At 32.8% G+C, this 10,634-nt stretch overlaps 1 pseudogene; it reads right to left on the bottom strand.

Moving 5' to 3' along the window:
- The window catches only part of LOC128223593 (uncharacterized), a 39,669-nt pseudogene extending 30,722 nt beyond the window's left edge, over nt 1–8,947 (bottom strand).
- Nucleotides 8,948–10,634: the final 1,687 nt, after the last annotated feature.

Raw genomic sequence — 10,634 nt, forward strand, 5'->3', positions numbered from 1 at the left:
AACAAATGCTTAGAGCTTCAGTGACCCTCTGTTTCGCTGACAATTCAAAAGCGGTGACCCAAACATGTGTGTGCTATTTTGTATGTTTTATGTCTCGTGTTGTCAGAAAAGTGTATACTGGCATTGTCCCTTGTAGTGGTATTATTCATATTCAACTTCAATTGAATTATGTCTGCAAAACTATTATTTTTGTCTTTATCTGTTCGTTTGTAATGCCACAATAAGTTTAGTTCCCCGCCCCCGTTTTTAACCGTATAATTTGCCTGCAACAAAGCGAGAAAGCATTTAATCGTCTGCCGTCAATCAGGTCATCGATGCTTGCCTGTGAGTCAGCTTAGCAACACCAAGGAAATTTTGACATATGCTGTCATTCACAATAAAGCATTCTTAAACTCGAGGACAAAAGAAACGCCTCACCTTAGTACAAAGTGAAAACTGAAACTTTGTAAGTTGAATATTTTAATTATTCCGATTTCATAGAAACGAAATAATACCAACGAGTACATACCTAATTTATTCAATTCGGTTATACAGCAACGCTGATTGATAAAAGACGTCGGAACGGAGAAGGGGTCAAGTTTTTGCATGGACTTTAATAATGAGTATGCCCAGCTCCTAACTCCGGACAGGACGGCATTGATTGACACAAACGTCGCACCACTTGCCCGCGGAACAAGAGCCCATTCCTCTCTCAATGCGTTGACAAGCTTAGTACGTGTCAGTTGGACTGGGTAACGTCGTCGTCAACGACGTCCCCATTCATCTCAAACATGTTCAATATGGTCTAGATCCGGTAATTTTTGGGGCTATTCTAGAGTATTAATGTTATTTGTACGTAAGAAGACCATTGAGATTCTTGCCGTATGCGGACGGGCGTTGTCGTGATGAAAGTAGTGTAGTATAGTTTTAGAGTTTTTTTTATCTGAAATATGGTTGAAACGTATATGATTATCAAAGGCAATGCATAAATTAATCAAGCAATTTGAAAAATCATATCATTTTGATATTATTTGTAGCACTTGTATATTCTCTCTGATAATGAGCATTTCATTTTGAGTTTACCGGGGGACAATAAAGTTAAACACTTGAAAGCTGCACAAAAGAATCGTCTTTATTTTAATGCATTATTATCTTTAACTCATTTCACTTCAATTGTCAAATAAACAAAAAACATATAATTTGTTTACAAATATTAGCCATTTTAATTAATACATGGACATAACTCATGTAAAAAAACGCCAATATATCGCTTTTTATTTATCCGTACGCGAATCAAAATCTGTTTATGATTTGATCGTTAAACACAAATGTATTTACCATAATAATGCATTAAAACTGATAATATTCTGTTGTGCAAAACTATATTGTTGCTTTTTAAAGTAATACTCATTGTCTCATAGAGAATTTATTAGAGGAAACATTCTTTCTTTGTTAATAAAAATGCTCTTCAAATGTCAACGACATCACTGTAGATGTATATGTTGCTGTTCAGAGTTTGTGTCGTATTCATTTGGAAATCGACATCGCATCAATCATTTCCTGAATTCCATTGTGTAACAAGTTATATTCCCTTAAATAACAGGGTGATTATTTTCTATACCCGATTGGTTTCCAAATGACTAAAGACCTTTTATTTGTATAGAGCAACTGTAACAAGCAATGATTCATCATAATAATCTCTTACAAAGGCGGATATATCAGTTATCATTGAACTATTTATTTATTAATGAACAAAACAATTTGAAAGATTTTGGTTTCAGAGCATCTTTCCATTATAAGTACATAAGGCAGTAAACAAAACGACAACAATATTTGTAGACGTAATTATGTTTGAGCTTATAAAACTTACAAAATAGTGTAACCATGCACAAACGTAACAGTTATTGATAGTCGACGAAATGCAATAAAAACAGCACAAACCTCTTTTGACATTAAATACCTGAGTCGCAACAAAATCTATGATATAGATGTTGACAAATGTACTCATCTACTAAAACAGGTCCATAATAGCACCAAGTGTTGCATTCACCGTACTCGTGATACCCTGATCGGTCGTTCGTATCGATATCACTGTCACTTAAACTGGCGGCTATGTCATGTGCCAAACTATATTCGGAACAAAAGCTGCAGCGCATTAAAAGCGAACCAATGCAACAAATATTGGACCAATCAGACCACGGTTACCATGATACCCATTGACAAACAGGCAAACTAGAAGCGGTTTGTACATATTTAGGTCCAGTACAAACAATCATGTACAATATAGCCATAAAACACAACATCATGTTCAACGCATCCCCCGATTGTTTGTACTTTCCGATCGGCCGACGCAATACATTATTAACCTATACATACACCTTTCTTTTTAAACCCTTGCAAACAATAGGTTAAAACATATGTTACTATATATAGTAACACATTTGTACAGGGATTTCGCGAGTATTTGCATGACTCAGCGATTATCAGTTTTGCGGCCCGGTTCGATTTTCGATTATAAGTTTGCAGCCCGTAGAACGTTCGCACATGAATTAAATTTTCGCCTTAATATCAATTTTGGCGACTGCAAAATAATGTCTTGACTAGATAAATGAACTTTTATTGATCTGCTTGAACATATGTATTATTAAAATCCTAAGGGAGGCAAACGCGAACGCAGTTTCGGAAGTTATGCTAGTGTTTTATAACCAGTGTAGACCGTTAGGGCGGCGTTATTTATTCTGTGTCGTCATTCAAAAGACAAAACAAAGGAAGTGGCAAAAGTGAATATACTTGAAAAACAGCAACTGTTCATACATGTTGACAGCATTAATACGAGGTTTTGGTTTATTTAAGTACAAACAGTCGATCTACTTGCTAAGTTATCATGTTTATTGAATTGAATTCAGTTATTCAGGACATGAACAGACAGATGTCAGTGATTCGTACAGAAAGATTCGGATAGACGTGTTGTGGAATATTCAAAGTGATAAATTAACATTGGAATGGGAACATAAAAGTGACAACAAAATGTTGTTTGCCTGTTTGGCTCACTCTCAAAAACTAAATAATAAAAGTAAATTTAATTTGAGAGTGAGTTAACTCATCGTAGTCAAGCGAGAACCAAATGAGAATGCACAACTCGATTGCAGGTAAACTTTTAAAAGCAAAAATTAAACTAGAAAAAATAAGAAAAAACAAACATATGTATTAAAGAGGCATATGTATTAAAACTATGTCTCGGCTCATTATGAGTCACTCGGGCCAACTATCACTCAACGGCCCGGCTACGCCGTGTATTAACCTCTAAAAAGTTTAATCGATTGCAAGGCGAATTAGACAGCCATTACATTTTTTATTCATTTCACGCCTAAAAAAATAGTTTTTTGACAAAGCGGATATCAATCTCAATACACAGCTGCACAATATAAAAGGCTGTTTTGTTTAGAAAGATAATTTCAAGTGTTCAAGTAAATACCATTAGTGGCAGGCTTGATGCATGTGGCTTATTTTGATATCTGTTTTCAATGCGCTATTTTAAAACTATTATGAACAACAAATGGCTTTCACTATTCAAATTCAATAAATTAATTATTATACAATGCAATGAATAACCTACCGTCTGTAATGCATTTTATTCATATTCACAATTTATTCTATTTCAGAGAGAACTCTATTGTATGTCGACTCAATATTAAAATGTGAATAGAAATACATATACGTTTAAGTTGAAATAACAAGTTATTGTTAAGATGTTCTTAATGGAGGTAAGAAGACTTCCCTATTATTTGAAATTAATGTTAAATGCAAGTCATGTTCAGGTTTGTTTTTTGTGTTTCACTAAATCATTTTTCTAAGGATCAGTGAAAAAAACAACTACAAAAAGAGATAACTAAATTGGTTCTTTATAGCAAAGAAAACATCACCACTTAAAAGTTGTACAAAATATACAATAGTATTTAAATATTAATTATCATTTATGGGATTAATTGGTTTGTGTATATTCATATGTACAGCTTGTGCACATCTCACATGAACGTACAAGTTGATGGACCTTTCAACAGTTCTTCAAAATGTCAACATTCATAACGAATATAAAACAATAACAGCAGAAGGAGTTTGAGTCGCCAAATGTTCATCACAATCGCAATGAAGTATATTCTACATAATATTGCCAGGAACAGCAGCAATAACTTGGAAAAGTCATCGGCAAGTTGCAAACGGAAAGTAGTATCTAGTAAATATGCATATGGGATTTGTTGTAGGTTATGCATTTACTTTAAGAAATGCAAAAATGACCGAGTCCTGATAAAATGTTAATTCCAAAACGTTTACAGATGTGTGTTGAATACAGCTGAAGGCATCAACTTAAACTAAAAGTAGCCCAAGCTGTATGTGGGTAGAAGGCGAAGACTCTAAATCTCAATACGTCATTAAGAGCACATATTGTATTTATTCCCGTGAGAAAGAATGTTCGAACCAATTATTACCCGTCTGATTTTATACTCTCGTATGGCTTTATATATTATAGCAGCTTTGTTTTTTGCTTGTTAAAAAACGGACATTGTGCGTTCGTGGCTATTGGTTAACGTATTATACACTAATTCAATTATCAAGAACCGAATAATTACTCAAATCAAATGCACTAAAATTGAAATAAAATCACCAAATGCTTGCTTTGAATATAATTTATTTTTAAAAAATGAAAACGTGAGAATATTCATACATTATGCGTGAGCAAGCAATTGCAATGAATAGACTTATTAAAAAATAAACCATTCAAAAATGCATAATAGTATGTGGAAAGAATTGAGAATAAAGCGTTCAGCTTATACTATGTCTCGCTTCTGGCATTCATTTAAGCTGCTTTAAATGTATTATGGTTTGTGTAAACAAAAATAATAATGCATTATATATCACTTAATTCAATGCATATCAAAAATAATTTAAAAGGGTTTAATGAAAGTGGATGTAAGAAAGGTTGGTAAAATGGAGAGAAAATAGAGACGAGGGAAAGACGTGTGACGGGTCAAAATCCAAGAGGTATGTTCCTAGTTACTTTGACAAGCTCAGAATCCGTTAGACTGGCATATGTAAGTTTGGACATATTTAAAGATAAGAGCGTTCGGCCGGTCAATGGCGTATTTCGAACATGATAGAAGGATTTGGAGCGACACGGGACCAAATAAAGGTAACATATCCAGTTCGATAGGTCTTATGATTTTGCAAAGTTAACATAGAATTGGAGGGTCAGCTCTAATAATTACAACACTATACCCTAGCTAGCTTATCTAGGTCTTTAATCAACCAACTTCACAACTATCAATCACATTAAAACACTAGACCTTCATGTCTGACCCGAGTTGAACTAAAGAGCATCAGACTAAATGCATAAGATGGCCCTGTAGGCCTATGGGTCACATACAGTAAATACTAACATGCAAATAAAACAATTGTTAAAAATTGTCTTTATGCAGATATATATTTGAAAACTTGACTAAACTGGTGTCCTTAAATACATTTGAGGTGTTCCCATATTAAATACATACATGCAATTTGTATTTTATAACTAATACTACGAAAATTAGCTATACAAACACAAAGACCTACATAAATGTAAATACCATTTTGTTGAGACTAATATCATTTATAGATAAGCAGAGTATTCGATATAAAAATCGATATAACAATTATAGTTGTGGTCACCATGATCTTAAAACACTTGTATTTAAATTGTCCGATTGGACAACAAATAGTAATTCATAAAATATTTAGATCAACAATTGGCAATCGAGTCATAGACATTTGCTAAGCTAGTAATCAGATTTTATATGATATTACACAAAACATGATTGTTGAAATATCATCGAAATGCAAAAAGCAAATAGTGGATCAATGGAGGGAAATGTTTGCAAATGTAAAATATTTGCGTAGAAAACACTGAATGCACCATTGAATATTAATATTAGCCCAAAATGCTCTGATGCCTTTTCCCCAATACCATGTTAAGAGCAAATATCCTGCTAGTGTTATTGAGAGGGGCGCACGTCCATAGATGTTCAATCCTCTAACGACAAATCCATGATCTGAGCCAGACTGCCCCTATATAATCCAGTAACATTTCAAGAAGTGGATCTTCTATTCCTATTTAACTTTGCTAAAACGCTTCAAAACGCAGTTCGTTTTTAAACTTAAACAAGAGCAGTAACACTTTTTCAATTAAAGACATAACCGTGTATCGACTTACGATATAACCTTGTAAATGTAATAAAAGTTCTACGTTTTAAGGTACTTAAAAATAACCCTCCTTATACGTGTTATAGCATAAATACGTAAATGGACTAGGAAAAACAATCGAGTACTTTTTTCATCCCAAACAATGAAATGTAAGTTATTTAATAAATTATTGATTAAGACACTTTTTTATTTGATGAACGTAATATACACAAACAACTTCTCTGCTTTACATGAGTAGTTCATAAAAAGCAAGTAAGAGATAATTTTATTTTGAAATATACATAAAAATATTCATTGATAGGTCAAACGTACAATATAATAGAAACATGCTATTTCCAAGTATCACAATTCATTTAGAAAATATACTATAAGATGATTAATATACTATAATATAAATACAAATATACTATAATATGATTAATTTGATTTCGGTGAATAATGAAAAACATAACACTAGGCACATGATTCAGGTGTTATCAAAACTAAATATTAGAAATGAAATTACGAATCTGCATGCACGAAGCTGCTCAGCAAAACAGCATAACAGCTATTGGAAACCTGCACGCTCGAAGTTTCTCAGTAAAAAAGATAATTGGAAACTTGCATGCAGCACGACAATGATGCGCAAAGCAGCAAAACAGCTTTTTGAAACATGCACGCACCACAATGCTCAGCAAAACAGCTATTCAAAACCTGACCTGTAAGCACGAAGATGCTGAGCAAAGCAGCAAAATAGCTTTTTTGAGTAAACGTAAAGTATTGTTATATAAAACATGATAATATGTACACATTCTGGTATAAATATCGTTCTCCGCGAACATACTGAGGAGCAATGACGATAGAATTTTTTTGAAATTAATATAGTTTTTCAAACTGTCAGGTTAATCATGCTAATGCTTAATATGCGCACATTTTGTTGTAAAATAAGGAAAAGACTTTGAAACGTTTTGAACGTTTAAATTACTGTCAAAATGTCAGATTAAGGATAACAAATCATATGTATCGTGTATCATTATTGTCCGTCTCTTACAAACCGGGTGAAAGACAAACAAATGACTAAAGAGAATCATATGTAGATTACTTTGTTTTATTCCAACCCAGTTATAATAGAATATTAAATGTGCTCTTATAAACCGGCTGAAAGACAAACAAAGGACTAAAGAAAATCATATGTAGATTTTGTATTATTCAACCCGATTTGTCAATGTAATAGAATATTTAATGTGTTTTTTAAAGTAAGAATCAATTTGGAGTAGCTTAATCAATACTTTATAACAATGGCATGCTAAAATGGAACAATTGTTTTATACAGACATTTGATAATAATACAATAGTGCCAATGAAACCAATTGTGATAGTGTTACAATTGGTTTACAAAATTTTAACTAGGAAGTTTAAAAAAGTCATGCCCTAACCCAAGCTTTGATATGAAATAAACGCCAAATCGCAAGCAAGAACAGCCAATTGATCGAAATATTTCATAAATAAGCTGTGATATTATATGATCCTTGGTCGACCTTCGTTACGCAATAGGGTACAGGGATTTGCTTAAGAGGTACCCTTAACATGATATAAAAGAGGCGATCAGTTAATTTTACATATATCACCAGCTTGATCAATTCAACTCAATATAAAACAAAGTGGTGAAGAGATAATATAACTAGTATCATCAGGGGCGATGTAAGATTTCAACATATTAAGCGTAATTTATATATCACAGCAGTATTGGGCATACGATCAAGCTATCATTAAATTAATTCATGAATTGCTTACAAGAACCTCAAAGGGCAATCACAATATCACTTAATCATGAAACAATAACATAACGTCATAAATGGATACTATATATGTACACAAATTATATAACACATTGTTTCCAAAACCATTTAAAAGCCAACATAAATTCAGTTTGTGATATGCTTATATCTAAAAAACTATTTGTTACTCACAAAAACCGACGAACCCTTCAATATACTGACAAAAGCCGAGAGTGTGACTTTACACTCAAAGTGAAAATTTAAACATATTTTATCTCGACCTTGAATTTCATCATAAATCGTACTCACATCAATAGCCTGACAATACGTTTTAAGAAACAAACCCTTAATAGTATATTACATAATTGAGTACCAAATATTGAATTTAAATGAATATCATGTTTCATCCACCTTTTCAAAAGGAAACTGTTATGTAGTATGGCGTGCGGTAAATAGACAATCTGCAAAACAAGAACTAGACTTGAATATAACAAATATTATAGACTTGACATATTTTTAAAACTATGTTGAAACAAATAATCTGATTACCTGACAAGCAACATGGATCGTAATAGATGTCTGGACAAACGCATCGGGTCAGTGAATCATAATACCCTCCATTATAACAATGTGTGTTACAATCGGCATAGTCATACCATATGCTCCGGTCATGACCACAATAATCAAAAAAACACTCTGAATATGATATGTCCATTCCATCGCAGCACAAATTGCGATCCCGACGTTTTGTTCCACCACCGCATGATTGGCTGCAAGAATACCAATCATTCCAGGAGTAAAACTCACAAGAGCCCACACCTCCTTGGCAGTCCGTGTTGACCAAAGGTAATTTTGAAAACAGTGCAATTCCAGCTAACAACAAAATAGTGTTCATGAAACCACTAGCCATATTATCAGGCACTGGAAATATTCAAACACATAAGTTGTGGTATAGGGTAGAACACTACATACTACTCTTAAACCGTACGCACGACCGTCTTCCAAAGCAAATGAAATATGTTTGCTACCGAGTCTCCATGCAAGTTAAATGTGATCTTTGTGAGTAGCGCTTGATTGGTCCTAGATAGAACTCGAGTTATCGACAAATATCTTCCTTGTGATTTTTTATTGTCAGACGTTTAATCTAACCTGCTTAGATGTGCAAAACTTCAATTATGATTCATGCAATTAATATCGATAAGGACTTTGCCAAAATAAGAAATAACATCAAAGGTTTAATAGGATTGTAACGAGCTTGATATTTGGTTTACTAGGAAATAGTTCCATGCCAGTTTCAGTATAATAATAAATTAAAAATATCCATGAAATATATTAACAAAAACGCGGAGTGATATATATAGTTTACCAATAGAAACAAAGAATTGTAATCTACTGCATGAAAATTGGTTAGCATACCTTGCGATCCGTAAAGGTGTTCTTTCATAAACAGCTGAGGCGTTGTCAGGGTTATCTTATGTAGGCTTTTGTGGTTTATTCAACGTTCTATTTTGATTTATTTCATTTATCATACCTGATATGTTTACGTATTGTTCTAAGTTTACCGTTACTTTCATTTTTTTCCGGAATAATTTATTATTCCTGATATACAGCTTCCCTCTCTCAAAATATACAGGTACGAAAATGACTATTATTTCACATCATGGTATTCTTTATTATTTTTTAAAAATAAATTAAAATAGAAAAAAATACATTTGAAGGCAAAGTGATATCTGCATTAACATTCTCATCAAGACTACTTCAAACTGACCAGAAAAAAAACAAACATTATTAAGACGACACGCGACAATCTGTTTACCTAAATATAGCAGGTTCATATTCTGAAATTGGTTTTGAAACTAGGGCTGATTTGATAACTTGTCGTTTATGTATTTTTTTTTTTTTTGTCAAAAATGTGAAAATACTTGTGAAACATGATATTTGCATCATATATGGCCAATGTGTGCTCTTCAAAATAAAGTTTAAGTTTGATATCATTCACAAAGAAAAACAGTTTGAAAGTAATAAATTTAGCTATACATTAAACAGCCGTTCATATGAAAAGGAAAATAATACTTCAAACACTCTAAATAAAAACGCTGAAAGTGTTGAAAGTTACACAAAGGGTGACTTTTTTAACAAACCTTTTCAGGCAGTAAAAAATGAATACAAAAATATTTTGTGTGGCAGTTACAGAGAAGTGCCTGTCATTATCTAAGAATTTATTACATAACAGTCGATAAAATGAGGAATATTAAAAAATATAATCAACATATTCACGCTTTCCAATTATCCACCCAATTATAACAGATTGTTGTATTGACACGTACGCTAATTTAGCGACATGCCGCAAACCGTCATGAAATTAACGCACCTTCATCTCGATCTGAAGTTCGACATAAAGGCCACAGATAATGTGTGAAATTCGACTTCGATATAGCGCAATAATCGAGCCAGACAAATCGACATAAGCGGAAATAATTTGTATAAAAACAGAAGGAATATATTCGGGACCAGTGAAAAAAGTTCGACACAGATGAATGAAAATAGTGTACATACAGTTTCTGTGTTGCTTCTTTTTCTGTGGCACTTATATGAACGAATACGAATAGAACTAGAATGGGAATAAATGAGCAATACAGTATCGTCCATAGTGTAAATAATCCC

The sequence above is a fragment of the Mya arenaria genome, chromosome 17, assembly GCF_026914265.1.
Source record: "Mya arenaria isolate MELC-2E11 chromosome 17, ASM2691426v1".
Lineage (NCBI taxonomy): Eukaryota > Metazoa > Mollusca > Bivalvia > Myida > Myidae > Mya > Mya arenaria.